At 35.4% G+C, this 16,487-nt stretch overlaps 1 protein-coding gene across 15 annotated transcripts in view; it reads right to left on the bottom strand.

Moving 5' to 3' along the window:
• The window catches only part of GPC5 (glypican 5), a 610,346-nt gene that overhangs the window by 186,932 nt on the left and 406,927 nt on the right, over positions 1-16,487 (bottom strand). The window lies entirely within an intron of this gene.

Genomic DNA, 16,487 nt, shown 5'->3' with positions numbered 1-16,487 from the left:
ATTCAAGAGCTCTCTTCCCACCTAGGATTCTCACTTCTGCTCTTCTCACTATGGATTTCCCATCTAAATCCCTATTTTTGTACATTTTAGCCTAATGTAATGTATTAGCTTTAAATCTTTGATTTTGTCTGGGGTCCAGAAAAAGACACTTTCAAGCGCTGGGTGCTTGGACATGAATCAGACCATCTTAGCATAAAGTTATGTGCATATTTTTTAAAGACAAATAGAAGGTTACGGTCCATTGTACAAGTAAATAATACTGAAACCTTGGATGAACAACAGCCAAAGCAACACCAGAAGGGCAGAACTGAAGACCCCTGACTTGAAGATGTTTTGGGGTGTGAGGTGGTTGGTGGCTTGGTGGTTGCTTTGTTTTATTTTTGCAGAACAGGAAGCATTCCGCTATGACAAAGTCATAAGAGTCAAACACAAATTCACTTCAAAAGCCGTGGAATTGTAATCTATATAGGGATTAAATAGGGATTGCCTTTGTACCTGTTTGGATCAGAAATTCTGAGATGTAAATGAATAGGAAAATAGATAGATGTTACACTACATGATGCATGAGAGAAACTGAGTGTCTTGGAAGAAGATTAATGAAATATATATTTAAGATTTAAAGTATATTATCCATTTAAAGAAAATTTATTTTCTATTCTTTAGATCTAATTATATTAATTATTATGAGATAGAGTATTTTTAAATAATCATGGAGCCTAACATGTTTACACTGAAAAAATTTCATTGTTATAGAAAAAAAATAACTACAAAGTTTCTAGGATTATGACAACATTTTGCCAGTTTCTTGGGAAGTGAGAAAAAAGGAGAAAACAATGAAATACTTTGTGGTATCAGAAGAGATATTCTAAAAGAGAAGTAAAATACACTTTGGATAAGTCTAAGGACTTCAAACAAATTGGCCCCTTTAAATCCCTAGCATAAAAGCAACTCCTGAATGTTCCTGTTTGGCGGTCTTTTAGGCCACAGCACATTTTAAGAATATATACATTGGGTTTTTTTCCAGAAGCACTAAGTTGTCAAAAGAACATGTATGAAGAACAGCTGAGTGTGCACAGTACCTAAATGACAGGAGGACAGCTCTGAAGCCTTTCAGACATCTGCAGAAGACTTTACTTGGAATAATAATAAAAGCACTTTACCAGCCTGTATAAAAATGTAAATAATATACAGATAAGGAAGCTTATAACAGCTAAAGTTCTGCAAGTCTCACATGGGCTATCAGGATGTTTCCCTATCAAGGAAAGCTATTGCTCCCCTCGGCTTTGTGTTTGGCTAATAGAAGTTTTTCCCTGTTAGGAAAAGAAAATTGTCTTCAATTTATTTTAGTAAATACAATTCCCTTGACCTCTAGTGTTTCAGGAGGGAGCAATTGTATTGATTTCAGAAACTGAATTAATGACAACAATTTATATGCATAACTATCCTTTAGTGCATTTCAGCACAACATTGCCACTTTTGTTCGATGTGTTTGCAGTGTCCCCTGTCCTTTGTGTTAAGCTTCAGCACAGAATACATGCAGCAAGGAATTGGCTGAAAAAATATTTCGTGTTGCTTGGATAATATTTGCTGTCAAGTAGTTGGTTTGTTTGGGAGCTCATTCTCAAGATGTTGATTACACAATAAAAACATGCATTGCTTCATCTGGAAATATATACCAAGCATGTATTCATATATTGATATAGATATTCTATAGATATACATTCTATATGTATTTTAAATATATATATAAATACAAAATATTTCTATATTTTTATGTAAACCAAACTCATATATATATATATATATATATATACACATAACAATATAAATCAAATTAACATCTTTCTGCATTTACAAGCATGTTTCTATAGTAAAAGAAAGTCACATGATAGGGATCGACAATGTGTGTTTCTTTCCACATCTGTATATTTATATGACTAAAAGAATATGAGGAAATTATTGACATAGCCAGGAGGTATTATGGAGAAAAACACAACCTTGCACACTCTTTGAATCATCCCATGTTTAAAGCTGAATAAAAAAATATTTCATTTTAGCTGACACAAACAATTGCTTTAATATTCAAATAATTGAGATTTTGGATTCCTTCCTTTTCATGTTTTTCTCTGACTGAAGCAATCTTTAGCATTTTATGTAATGCACAGTTAGAAGTCAGCATAAATTACAGTATGTGGTAATGCAAATGGTCACATATTTTGTGAATGAGACAGGATTCTCCTCCAAATTTCAGTCTTTCTCATTCTCTCGTTTTGCTGGTTCATTGGGTACTAACTTGAATGTTCTAATGCTCTTCACCTGTTTTATAAACCTAATAATCTCATATATTTGTAAGTCTATGCCCATCAAAATCCCATCAGTATGTTCCTACTCTTTCCAAAACCTAAGGCCTTCTTATCAGTGTTTGTCTACTTTCCAAAAAGTTTGCAATATAATAGATGAGGTTTTTCTTCCCACAGACATTGCTAGCATCCTCTCTGAGTTCCTTAATCTGTGCCTTTTGACTTAGAAGTGTTGCTCAGGTGTTCAAATCCCTGAAGAAGATGTTATTTGCACCAGTGATTACTTTTCAAAAGAGACTCAATATTGGTCCCTAAAATCACATTACAATTTAGAGCTTTTTGAAGGGAAAGGAGTCAAAAAATCTCTCAGAACCATTAAGAATTCATTGTTAAGCTAAGATGAAACTGTATACAATGGTCATGAACAGACAGCCTTTCATACAACAGGCAGCTCTGGAAGAAGCACAAATACTTTGAAATGCTCTCAAAACATTCACGTATTTCAGCCTGGCACTGCATTCCACAGAATAAGGATTATATTTCCTTAGGTATCATATCCAGATTAATTCTTCCTAAATCTAGATAATTCTTTCTAAATCTAGATTTATGACTAAGTTGACTGTTTGAAGAGATAATTTAGCTGAACTATGGTTACTGAGGGATAGGCAGTCTTTATTAAAATAAAGAGCTTCCCAAAGGATTCAGAAGTACAAGGAATGGACAGATATGTATAGATTGTTTCCAAATAGTGCCTCAAGGCAAAATGAGTCAGTACTCTAGGGATCACCATGAACAAACACTGGGTTTAAAATTCAGATTAATTTTTAAAATAGTCTCCAAAAATTACTTTTGTGCTAAAGACAGTCAATTTAAAATAATGTGCAAATGTCAGCTACAATACTGTGAAGAAACCAAGTGCAACAGGAATTAGAATGTTGTATAAAAATACAAGATATTCCGAGTCTAAAATGAAGCATTTAAATAGATATTTAATCAGGGCAGTTAACCAGTAATGACACCAATTAATCAAGAAGTGGAAGCACATTCACCTTGCAACCCTTCCCCCACACCAAACCCATTACATTTTGAAAGAGATTGATTGTGTTTATTAAAAAAGTCAACAGTGTAATTTAATTATTATAAGACAATGTCAAACAGCTTGTGAATTCTGTGAGCACTAGATCTATGGCCCTTTCTCAGACAAAAGTCTTGTATAGTTTGTAGACGTTTTACTGTATAAGAAGTACAGGATTGGGCACTGCATGAAAAGTAGGAGCTACATATTGGGGTAGAAAGAGATAGAAAAACAACAGTTTTCCTCCCACAAGGAAAACAGAAAATTTCTGAACTTAAATTGTCTTTTTCAAGTATTCTAAAAAACAGGTCTTACAAAACTTAAACTTCTGTACTTGCCCAGACAGTTCTCATCCTGAGACTCATTTTTATCCAGATAATCAAAAGAGGCTTTACAACAAAGAACAAATTTTCTGAGACAAATATGTTACGAGACTGAGAAAGCTAGAATTTAAAAAGAAAAAGTTTACTAATGCATCAGTTGAGAAAATAGACATACCTATAAAAATGCAGTAGCACCCAGTGCCTCTGACAGAAAACATGAAGCTATGTTAGTGGTAAGCATAATTTTTAAATTCCAGTTTACCACTCCAGTTGGCTGACATTTAATAATCCTTCTTCTCCTCTATACAAGTTAATTAAATCAGGATTACATATTTATTTGCTCATGTATTTCTTTGTCACGAAAACACTGTGATGACTGCTTAGCTCCTTCTGCACTTTTTAAAGTTTTTTTACAGCCACACACAGTGTACTCCTGCAACGCCAGAAAGAATAAGACTCATGCAGGACTCTGATAGATAGAAGTATTCAGGACCAAATAAGAAAGAGAAAATACGGTCAGATAACATGAACTTGGCATATTGCTATGAGAAAAAAAATCAGAGCTCAAAAACAGGACTGAATTATCCTCTTCTCTCTTTAGAAACTTTTTAATGTTTTAGAGCTTGTAGCATTGCAGTTACAGAGACACCTGATTAGAAATGCATTTAGAAATAGGAAGAAGGTAAGCAATCAATATTTACAGCAGAAGTGAAGACCTGCATGCTTTGTGAGAGGATCATTGACTTGAATCTAAACTGTATTTAGCACCTCAAAAAAATCCCAGTAATTTCCTCCTTGGTCTGTATGGCTAAGCAATTACTGAGGAAGAAAGCCAGAAATGGATCTCAGAAAGGGCTGGTTGACTCCTGGGGTGCATCACACAGGGCATTGCCAGCCAGGCCAGGGAGGGGTTGTCCCACTCTGTACTGGTGTGGCTTCACCCCAAGTTCTGCGTGCAGTTCTGTGCGACACAAGGCAAGAAGGACAGCAAAGTGTGTCCAGAGGAGGACAAACAACATGTGAGAGGTCTCTAGGGCAAAAGTTATGAAGACCAGCTGTTTTCATCATCTTGCAGAAGAAAAGGCTGAAGGATGAACTTTTTGCAGCCTACGATTTGCTGTTAGGAGGGCAGCAGAGCAGGAGGTGCTGAGCTCCTCTCTGGTGATCAGGGATAGCACACAGGGAACTGGAATGAAGCTACATCAGGGACAGTTAAAATTGGAGATTAGGAAAAGGTTTTTCACTGAGAGGGGGATTGGTGTCTTGAACAGGCTTCTCAGGGTAGTGGTCACGGCACCAAATCTGTCAAAGTTCAAGGAATGTCTGGATGATGCCCTTAGTCATATGACTTAATTTTAGGTAGTCCTGCCAGAAGAAGGGAGTTGGATGCAATGATCCTCATGGGACCCTTCCACCTTGAGATGTTCTATGATTCTCTGGCTTGATTTTGGATTCTAATTTTCCTGGGGAACAAAAGTTATTTCCTATCCCACATAGCTGGACAGGTGCTATTGCACACCACAAAACAAGTGGATAATTTGTTTTGATAATAATTGATAATAATTTTTGTTAATTGATAATTAAGTATGCAGAAGGAGCCCTTTCAATACAGTCTGACATAGAGTAAGCTCTAAAAGAAAAAAATTGAGGAGAGACTGAGCAGGCTGAAAGGCTCTTTCAACCCTTTAAACAACTGGACTGCGGCTAAATTTAAGATCATTTGAAGTCTAATAGCTCTTGGCAAGAGGTTTGACATATTCTTCAGCAATTACTGTAATTTAATTGTAGTTATCTTATAGTATTAAAGTGTACTAGGCAATTTCCTGTAATAAGCTTGATTAAGATACCTCTCAAACATCTACCATCAGCTGTAAGTCTGCTTTAGAAGGTGAATCATGCCCCATAGACCCTGTTTCTTTTTATTGCCTGTAAAGAGTGTCCAGATGGTCATCTAAGAGGTAAAAGACTACTTTGTACAGAGATATACTTGGCCAGTTGAAGATCCTTCTTTGTGTCTACAGTACTTGTTTGTAAAAGAATGGATCTCAGATTTCGAACTAATACTTCGCCTTTTTTCTATGTAAGAAAAATCAGTATTACACTTCATTGTTTTCCTTAAGTAGGAACTTCTCCATTTACAAACATACCACTTAAAGCCTCAGAATCATAAGGTAAAAAAGTAGTTTTAAATCCCAAAGAAGGAAGCACAAAGTTGGGATGTGAGTCACACTTCAAGGGATGCTGACTCCACTAGTTTACTGGCATGTCTCTTCCAATGGTGTAGAACATTTTCTGTAAATAAATTTTTCTAATATTTAATATAAACATTCCCTGGTGAACCTGATGTCATTTTCTCTCATCCTTTCCCTTATTTCTTGGGAACAGAGATTGATACCCACCTCACTACAACCTTTTACAGGAGACCTGTGAACTTTCCCCTCAGACTTCTTTCCTCTAGGCTAAAAATTACCAGCTCCTTCATTGCTGCTCATAAGACTTGTCCTGTGGCCCTTTCATCAGATTTACTGCTCTTCTTTGGATTCTCTCCAGCATCTCAATATCTTATAGTGATGGGCACAAAACAAAACACAGTACCTGAGATGTGGAAAGTCAGTTTCTAACTTCTTTGATTATCAGCTGAACCACAACAAAGTTCCAGTCTTGACAATACCAAGGATAATATTTCTCCTTACAAAAGCATTTATACAGAAATAAAACCAAGTTTCTATGTTGTTCTTACAAATCCCTTTCTCTGCCTATCAAACTAGAGTCTCTATAGTAAGCAGAATTTCTTTGTTGAGATTATCCTTGAATCTTGTATTGATGCTTTTTTTAGCTTTCTGAGTTGCAAATCATTAGACAACCTCATTTAGAAATGTCCAGGCTCTTTGTTGTTAAGGTCCTATGATCTTTAAGGTGCTCTTTTTTCATTGATTTAGAGTGAATGAAAAAGATGTATATTGAACTCTTGAAAAACACTTCCTGTATTAAACCAGCAGTGAGTACAGGAAAAAGATTGTTTTAAAGATTCTCTCAGGTTTTAATATCCTTGAGATGGAGGTGAAACTTGACTTTGTCAAAGGTCAGTTTCCTGTCCATCAACTCATGAAGTTAAACGGATATTCCTGAAATTCTATTTCTTGTGTTTCTCATGCTGTTACCCATTCTATCAGTTTTCTAAGTGTTGTGGGGTTTTTTTCACATTTTCTTTCTGGAGGGATGATCCTTTGACAAAAGTTTTGATATCCTTAATAAGTGTAGTGGTGATAAAGGCATAAGGCAAAGGCTGGCTTTGGTCACTGGACCATTTGTACTTTACATTCATAATGACAAAGGCTGAACCACTGAAACACTAGAAACACAAACTCCTGCTATTAGAGATATGTGGCATATTAGGAAAAGTGTCAGGAAATAATTGATAGGCACTTATAACCAGCAATTCAAGAACTGATGTGGTTCATAAGTACCTATGACAAGTGGCATTGATCTAGTTAGCAATGCTAGTTGCTTTCTTTGTACGTTTAACAGATACGGAACAGTTTTTCTCTGATAATATTTCAGTCTTCTCTGGAAATAAAATGATAATATTTTATAACCCTGAAATCCTTGGGGCTCATCTGCTCCAGGATTATTCTGTTCCAGCAAGAAACTGACAAAAAATCATAAAAGAAAGAAAGAAAGAAAGAAACAAAACATTTCAACAACAAACTAATCCTTTTTTTTTCTCTTTCAGGTATTAAAAGTAGCCCATCAGATCTTCTGATATTGGTGCAAATTTGGTCTACCAAGGCTCTGACAGCCTATGACTATGTGTTATTTGTGCAAACTGTAAGAGCTAGACTGAGACCTCTTTAAAGTTTGCTACAAAATTATGGAAAATTATCTTTTACAAGTGACCTACTTTATTATCTAAAATTAATTTACTTCTTGCATAGCTATATTAGCAAGATTTTAATCTATTACTTGAGTTTTTAAACTGTTTTTTTATAGCATGTTTGCATCATGGATAAAAACATGGATTACAAAAGAGCTGAGACAAGATATTTGAAAAGAAGCACAAAGAAATTAACTTTAAGGCAAGCAAGACATGTTTTTCCTCTGGGAAATGCTTTGTTTTACTATAGATCAGCCACATATTTCATTGAAGTGTATTTACTGATGGCATGTGAGGAAGACACACCATAGCTTTAATTGTCTAGCTGCCTTTATGAATCTTATATAGACATTTGCAATGGGAATATGGGGAGAAGTTCCCTAACTACGCTCATTCACTGGGTTTGCACAAGATTCTTAAGGACATTTCATGATTTTTACTCCACTCCATAAATATTGTCAGAACTTTATTTTGTTTCATGTTCATTCCTACTAAGCGCTGCTAGTTTCAAAAAGCTGCCTATAAAAATCTTAAGACCTAATTCCTGAGTAATATCACCAGTTATTTAGTACTGTGTGGTCATTTTTCAAATGTCAAACATGAGTATAATTTTTGTTATTAATAAATATATTAAATACTCACGCTCTTCTTGAAATCTTTTATTAATACTATGAACAGCATGGTATGTCTACATCCAGATCCATAACAACCTCTTCATCTAGATAAGGTAATTGTTTGCTCCCTATGTTTTTTGTTGTCTTCAAAACTTAATCCCTAAACTTTTTACAAGTCTTTAGTGGAAACTTGTCAACTTTTTTTTATATCCAAGAGCACTCTAATGGGTATTGGGAACCATGGGTTCATTTTACAACAGGCATTTCAGCTGTTTCTCAATGTATCATGTTAGTCTGCTAGTTAACCCACTCCTCTAAACAGCTCCTACATCTTTCTTAACAAACTCATCAGGCCTTATTTTTCCCCTCAGGATTTCTTTTGAAGCTCCCTTTAAAAATTGGCATTTGCCCCTTTTGTGGCAGTGCCTTGGCAACTTCCAGGATCATTTCAAGTAAAAGTGTCCATGCCTATTTTCCAATTAAATGTTTAAAAATGTTAGGTGATTAGCATGTGGTCCTGGTAATTTGCTGCAGTTCATTTGTCAGCCTGTTGTGCAGTGTCTTCCAGTGACATCTACCAATTTTAAACAAAATTGCTGTTGTTTTTCACATCTCATTAAGGACCCCCTCCAAGCTTCTCTGTGTGGATCAAGGAATAAAAACACCAATGTTTCATTTATGCTATGGCCATGGATTGAGTGTTCCCTCAGACATGTATATTGATCTAAAAAAACCCAGATGTATTTAGAATGGCCAGAAGTTATCTGCAAGTGAATTTTGTAATTCTTTGGTTTAGAAAAGACAAAAAATATATGTCGGATATTGGCATACTGTGATAACATAAATATTTCTATAAGGCATATTTTGGTTTCACCATGAAAGTTAAAAATGGGCCATTTTACACTAAAAGAGAAACTGTATCTGATACCTCACATTGGCAGTTAACATTGAAGTCCAGTACACACAAAGCAGCATTTTGTGATTCAAACCCTTTCGATGGAGAAGAAGAAAACGTGTATCTCTACATCTTACATTCATCCCTAAAGGACCTACCAACCAGAAATCGTTTGTCAAAAATGCATTAAAAGCACATTCCAGGAGATGAAAATTCAGCAGAGTATGCAAAGAAAATAAGATATCAGAGCAAGCCCTCTCCCTTTTTGACCCATCTTTCAGTCCCATCTCATGTAAACAAAACTTGATGTAGGTTAAAACATTGAAAATCCCATTCTGAGTAAACTTCACGTGGGTAAATAGGAGTCTTGCCTTGAATACTGCTATTATTTTTCCCTTGTGTAGTGTACTCTCTCAGCATGTAAATATATATTGTTTGGGATTTTTTTAAAGTGATATGGATGTATTTATTTCAGCTAAAAAATGTTCTGGTGTTATTTGAATACTCAGGCTCTTCAAGGTAGTAGTTATATGAACTGTCTTTCTTACACTTATTATTGTAAAAATGGCTTTTCTAGTCATTCTTCCCCTTTCACAATGTGAGCAAAGCTGAGACTAGATTCTAGCAACAGATGTTTGAGCTCCTTTATAGTGCCAGGTAACATAAAATCTCTGTGCACAAATATGTCAAACATTGTATTTTCAATAATATAATAGGAAAAAAAGAACAAAGAGTCTCCAGTGAACTTGTGTATGCATAAGCCAATTTTCAGAAGTGCTAGTCCTAAGAATTGCTGTTTGACAGACCTACTTACCTGAATGAAGTAAATATTTATTTATCAAAGATAAATTGTGAATGTATGATTCCTGACAATAGATGTGCTACAGTTCAAAAACAATTTCCCACAGGATCTTTTTCACTGTGTTCAGACTAATAAGCTTCCTCACAGAAATGTTTCTTTCTACCTGTGGCAGTAGAAAAGAAGATGGTAAAAACAGAGCTTGCACTGTATATGGAAAGTACTAGTTGTGAGTGCATTGCAAGACCATATTTAGTTCACCTGTATATGACAAAGATACATGAGCTTTGAAAGACATTACTGAAGTCAATTAATTTAAAGCAAATCTAACTAAAATTTGATTGGTTATGGCAAGCAAGTGGAAAGTAAATTTTTTATCTCCATGATTTTTCCTCAGAGACTACAGCAATTCTACTCTAGATCATTATAACTTTGAACACCACTGCTGTTTGATGAGATCAAACAGAATGACACAGGATAAACCAGAACACTCTGAGATACAATGTGGCTCAATAAATCAGCAAAATTTTTAAAATAATTTTCAAATTATTTTAAAAGTGAATGGGAAAACTATCAACCAGTGCTTCAAGTGGGTTTTTTTACAGCATTGACATATTATTCAAGGAAATAAACTTTTTCTTTTTTTGCATATAGAACAAAAAAGTAAATGCTAAATATTTTTTCTAACATTCCATAGAAATATTGAATTCATTTTTACCTTAGCAGATGAGTGTTTTTTAAGGTACTACCTGAATTTAAAGCAGAAAGCTATTCTGGTAATAGTTTAAACCAATTGAGACAATATTTGAGGTTCATCTTGCCAAATCGTAGACAATTAACTAATTGGCCTACCTTTCTTTAGTGACTGTAGAGAGACCTGGACCTTCTGCATTCCTGGAATGTCAAGGATAAAGACCTGTCTATCTCAGTGTGACATTGGGGCTGGCAGATTGGACTGGAGAGCTCCTGAGGTTTTTCTAAACTGAACAATTCCATGATTCTGATTAAAGGCAATCCAAACCACATTATGTAAGGTTCCTTTTTACACAATGGTATTTATTATGTTTCTGTTTAGGTTTTTCACCCTGAAGATGGTCTTGTTGCACCACAGCCACACGAGCATCAGTATGAAAGGTAGATGCTTTAAAATTGGGGTGAAACAGCTTTTAAGCCATCACATACTGGGAGAATATTAAGAATTATTATAAACAGAGGCTTTGAGTGCTTTTTTCTCATCTACATACTGCACAGTTGTAATTGCCCTTTGGAAAAGTTTTGTTCCTTGGATTCTGAAAACAAGGTAAATATCCTAGAGATTGTTTATGAATTAATCAGAAACACCTAAAAATATGCAGTTCAATGCTTAGTGATATGATAATCTGGTTTTAAAAAATGTGCAGCTATTTTGATGCTACCTACAAACATGTATCACTCTGGTTCTCAGAAGACACATTAAAATCTTATAATGTCTGTTTAAATGAATGCCTGTGTACAAAACAGTGTGGTGCACCATGTGACAAATTTTTTCCCTGCTAGGCAATAATTCATTGTGTCTATTTGTTTTAAACAACTACCTCTGAAGGAAATGAGTGATAAACAATTTATGTGAAGGGGACCTGATAGCTATCATGGTCCTCTGGAAAATATGCTTTAATCACAGGTTTGTTTAACAGTTGCAGCTTATAAGTTCAAAAAATGAAAGTAAAGTATTCTAGACCAAAATAAAACACTTTTATACAAACCCATTATTCTTAAAATCTTCCACTGTGATTCATATCATATTCATACTCACATTTAGTTAACTTCCAAATATTACAATGTGATACCAGATTTTAACTGGTTTAGACCCACACAATTTGTTTTTATTTTTCAAAAGGTTTTTAACATGTAAAATAACATCATGTTTTTTCTTAAACATATTACTCATTATTTGTAATAATTCAGCCATTGTGTTAGTTTCCAGTACACAGGCTGATTATGTCAGGAACTTACATCATGTACTTTATATTAATAAAAATTATGACATTACCATATTAAGCATTAAGTTTAAAGTTTGTGTCCCCTGTCTACGGCCTCCTTTCTGCTTTAGCAAAACAGAAACACTGAAATAAAGATACACTATGTCAGAGACACTCTAAAGAAGTTTGAAGCACAGGAGACAATCTCCCACAAAGCTGCATGAAGCATGATGGGTTCACTATGGTTAATGATAAAGGAATATTCAGAAAAGTCCAAAATTTATATTTCTTGGCATCTGAAAATTCTCCAACTTTATCCCCAAAACTACAGCATAAGTTTAGGAGAAAAAGCTTTCTTTCCCCAGCTAAGCAGAGAAATACTCATTCAAACTGCGACAAAGAGAAACATAACAAATCTCTGGGTTTTCCCATTTCCCCCGAAATCTATCTCACACACAGCTGCTTTCCCAATTGTCACAGTGAGACTCTCAGATTGCTTCTCACTCAATCCTTCCTTGACAGAGCAGACACTTAAAATTTGTCTTCTTGCCATAAGACTGAGGAAAAAAATCATCCTTTTTTTTTTTGAATGGGTGATGGAGAGTAGTTATTTATGAAGAAAAGAATTAAAATATCTCAAAAATAAAGAAACTTAAAATTATAGCTTATGCTTAACCACTTTGATATCAGTCATGTCACAAACCACGAATGCCATCAGTGCCATAAATCACTATGACACACTTATCTGTACTTGATTTTTATGGCTGATTGCATTGATAATATTTTGGGTGATTAGCTGAAATGCTGGATGCTGTTACAAACAGAACTGTTCACTAGAAGGCTATCAGTCCATTGAGCAGATTGTGGTTTCTACTTCTAAATAACTTGGTTTCTGAAACTCCTGTTCTCCACTTCCTCCAGATTTTTAAACAAATAAACAAATAAATCCTGTCTCTGAATTTTATACTGTCATACACAGGACTATCAAGAGAACGAGACAGAGCAGGGGATGACTATAGTGAAAATTTTACAGGTGTTACAGAAATGAGAGTCTATCATGCCAGTTCATTTAAGCTCCATTTATGCTCAAAGTACTTACCAAGAAACTAAAAGTGAACAAGCCCTGCAGGGCCTATTCAAAAGCATTAGCAATAAACCAGCCCCCACTGTGTCACTTAAAAGTTACAAGTTCTAATTTCATGTGGGAGTTATCTGGAAAGTTTGTCTCTACTATGATTATATCAGCCTGATTTTATTCCCCTTGTCACACAAAGTCTCAATTTTTTTTTTCATGCATAATTGGCACACATCGTGGCTCTGTCTCTAATCTGCACAATTATCTACCTACACCGATTTTCAATTAAAGGATCACAGTACACATGGTGATAGCATATTCTTGAAAGGCCACAGCCTCTATATGCAAGCTCAGAGTTTTGCTATCAGAAAAAGGCTATGCACTGGTTTTTACCTGACATTTTGCCTTTGGTGTAGCTCAGCAGGTACAAGAAATATGAAAAGCAATCCTCAGTTTCTTTCACTGACAAATATTTAACAGAACAGCAGGGGCTGAGAGTGTTGGTGGCCTTGGCTGTGAATTGAAATGTCAGTAGTAGCACCATAATGCAGTGTCTATCTGTTCACACACTTCAGAGAATGAAATCCGAGTGCTATCCTTATAGCAAGACACTTTAACATTTACCAGTGCACACACATGGACACAGCCAAGAAACAAATGGCACAAAAATGTTTGAATTATTGCAAGAGGTTTTGTGGTATATTCTGAGCTACATTTTCAAAGGTCAAAAAGCTCTGAGTACTGAATATGGAATTACAGACCATACAGTAAAACAAGTTAGCCAATTAAAGTATTTTTAATAATACATATTTGTCCTTCCATAGATGAAGTCTTTTTTATAGAAAGTCAGGTTTTGTATTTTGGAGGGAAAAGATAATGAATGCTGCTTAATTTTTCTTTTGGAAAAAACGCTGCTAAATCTTTAGCAAAAAGAAGGCATTCCAAACAAGCAGACATTGGTTTAGTGCCATCTTCTCTGTCTGCACATTTTTCTCTATGACATCCAGCTCAAGAGCTAATTTCTTTTGATGTTACTTGACTAAAAAGAAGTAAAGAAAGACAAAAGACAAGAAAACAGTGTCTTGCCTGCAATCAAGCCCATCAAAGTTCAGTTCCATGAACAGATTCTGTATGAATCCTCAGGGAAGATTGTCTGGAACCCCATCTATTTAGTAATTTAGATAATAACAGAGACAGAAGCATTGTCTTCTGTGCTCTTGCCTCTGTTTTAACAACTCATTTACATGGTAATTTGCTTGTCTAATCCGCTCTTGTGTACATGAAATTATTAACTTCCTAGGTTTTGATTTTCACTAAAGAAAACCCTTCTGTAATTTCAGTTTCCTGTATATTCTCCTCACAGTCATGTGCTTTGCAGCTTACTTCTGTTTCTGTTGTCCAGTGTATCATAGTTTTTCACTTTTCATCTGAGCTTTAATGTTTTATTTGCATCACATCACCCATAAAGATCTCTTCCTCCTTCTTCCTGAGTAATTTGAGTAAAAATCATATGCCTTTAAAAATATATATATATATAATTTTTCATTTTATCTTCTCGGGGCTATTACTTAATGAATTACATACTCATACCTTAACTAGGTCTGAATACTTTTAGACCTCAGAAAGATAAAGGGACTCTGGGTTATAACTATAATATTACTCATGTACAGATTGGACTACTTGGTGAATAAAAATTCTAGGTTCCTACTGTCTCATCTCTATTGGGTTTACTTGTTATGCAAATATGAGTTAGTTCTGCCATGACCACACATACACACTTATTTATTCAGCTGTGTTGTGGCGATCTTTTAATAATTTTGATTATTTTCTCTGCCTACTCCCTCACATTCTCTCACTAAATTTCCTGGTTTTATATTCTCCTACCTCTACATTTAGCATGGACTTTCTCTAGGAAAAAGAGAAGCACTCCAGTAAATTTTACTTTCCCATTACAACCCCTTCACCTATTACCAATGTCAATGCTTCTCATCTGCCTTTTTAAAGAGATTTTATTTTGTTCATCTGAATTAAAGTAAAAGATTTCAATGCACTGTTAAACAAAGGGCAGATACTTTGAATAGTCTTCCATTATGAGTCTTAGCAGTAAATTCTATTGTATTAATTTAATATCACTCTGTGGCCCAGAGAACAGTCATAGATTATGTAGATAAAATATGCATAGTTATCATGTCATCCTTTGCAGGTTTTTTCTCTCAATTTATTATGCTGTATATATTGTCATATTTCAGCACACAATGAAAAAGAATGCTATGAATTTCTCCTTGTAGACGCCTTTGCTAAGTAGTTTTGAAACCTCATAGTTAATTCTAGCCATTCTCTCCTTAAAACTAATATTAAATAATGAAAAGCAATCTAAAACCAGTTCTTGGTCTTAGATGAATGGTGAGTATGTACAAGGTTAGATTCAATTCTGTGCATTCAACATCTAAGTGCCTGGAGGTTGACTATACACTAATTATCTGTGCATCTATCACAGTCAAAGGGCATCTGGGGATCTATTCAATTTCCTTAATAGAGGCACACTGTGTAATTTGCCACGCTTGACTGTCACCACAGCTTCTTTTTCATATCTGAGGTCTGGCACTGTACCACAGCATCCAGGCTCATTGGCTCTAAGGGCCCCGAAGACTCCATGTTCAGGTGACCTACTTTAGGGATGAAGGAGTAGATCTCTGAACTGTGCTGTGCACACCTGTCCATATTTTCTTAGGTTCCACCAAAAAAAAAAAAAAAAAAGCCCCAGCATCATAGGAAGAGGGCGAATGAATAAGGAAAGCAGGATGTGATAGACATACTCCTCTAGAAGTCATTCTTCTCTGGAAAAGTAGCAGGGTCCAGGTAAGATACTTTAGTGCACCTGGAATGGCAGGTTCAGGAAACTAAATCCCACCTTATATTGCTGATCTTCACCTCACCTGCTGATAACAGGGTGGGGTGGGTTGACCCTGGCCAGCAGATTGTTCAGTCCTCTTGTCCTGAGCAGGATGGGGAAGAGAATTAGAAGAGCAAAAGCAAGAAAAACTAATAGATTGGCATAAGAATAGTTTAAAAGGAAGGAAGTGGCGGAAGGAAGTGGCGGAAGTGGCAGAAGTGGCGGAAGGAAGTGGCGGAAGGAAGTGGCGGAAGGAAGGAAGGAAGTGGCGGAAGGAAGTGGTGGAAGGAAGTGGCGGAAGGAAGTGGCGGAAGTGGCGGAAGTGGCGGAAGTGGCGGAAGTGGCGGAAGTGGCGGAAGGAAGGAAGGAAGGAAGGAAGGAAGGAAGGAAGGATGCATTATAGCTAGATTGACAAATGGTACCCAAGTATTCTGTTCTCCTGACAAAAAAAAAAAAAAAAAAAAAAAAAAAAAAACAAGAGAAAAACCAAACCAAAAATAAAAAAAAAAAAAAAGAAAAAAGCCATTGGAAATAAAAATAAGAAAACCACAATATTTTTTTTATTCCTTTTGGCTCTAATTCTCTGAGTACTATATTCAGAAAGGAGCACTGTAAAAAAAAGACCTGTCACTAAAGAAAACCATCATGAGAATGAAAAATGTTAAGGAAACAACCAATTTA

The sequence above is a fragment of the Zonotrichia albicollis genome, chromosome 2 (genome assembly GCF_047830755.1).
Source record: "Zonotrichia albicollis isolate bZonAlb1 chromosome 2, bZonAlb1.hap1, whole genome shotgun sequence".
Taxonomy (NCBI): Eukaryota; Metazoa; Chordata; class Aves; order Passeriformes; family Passerellidae; genus Zonotrichia; species Zonotrichia albicollis.
This window is presented reverse-complemented; position numbering and strand designations above follow the sequence as displayed.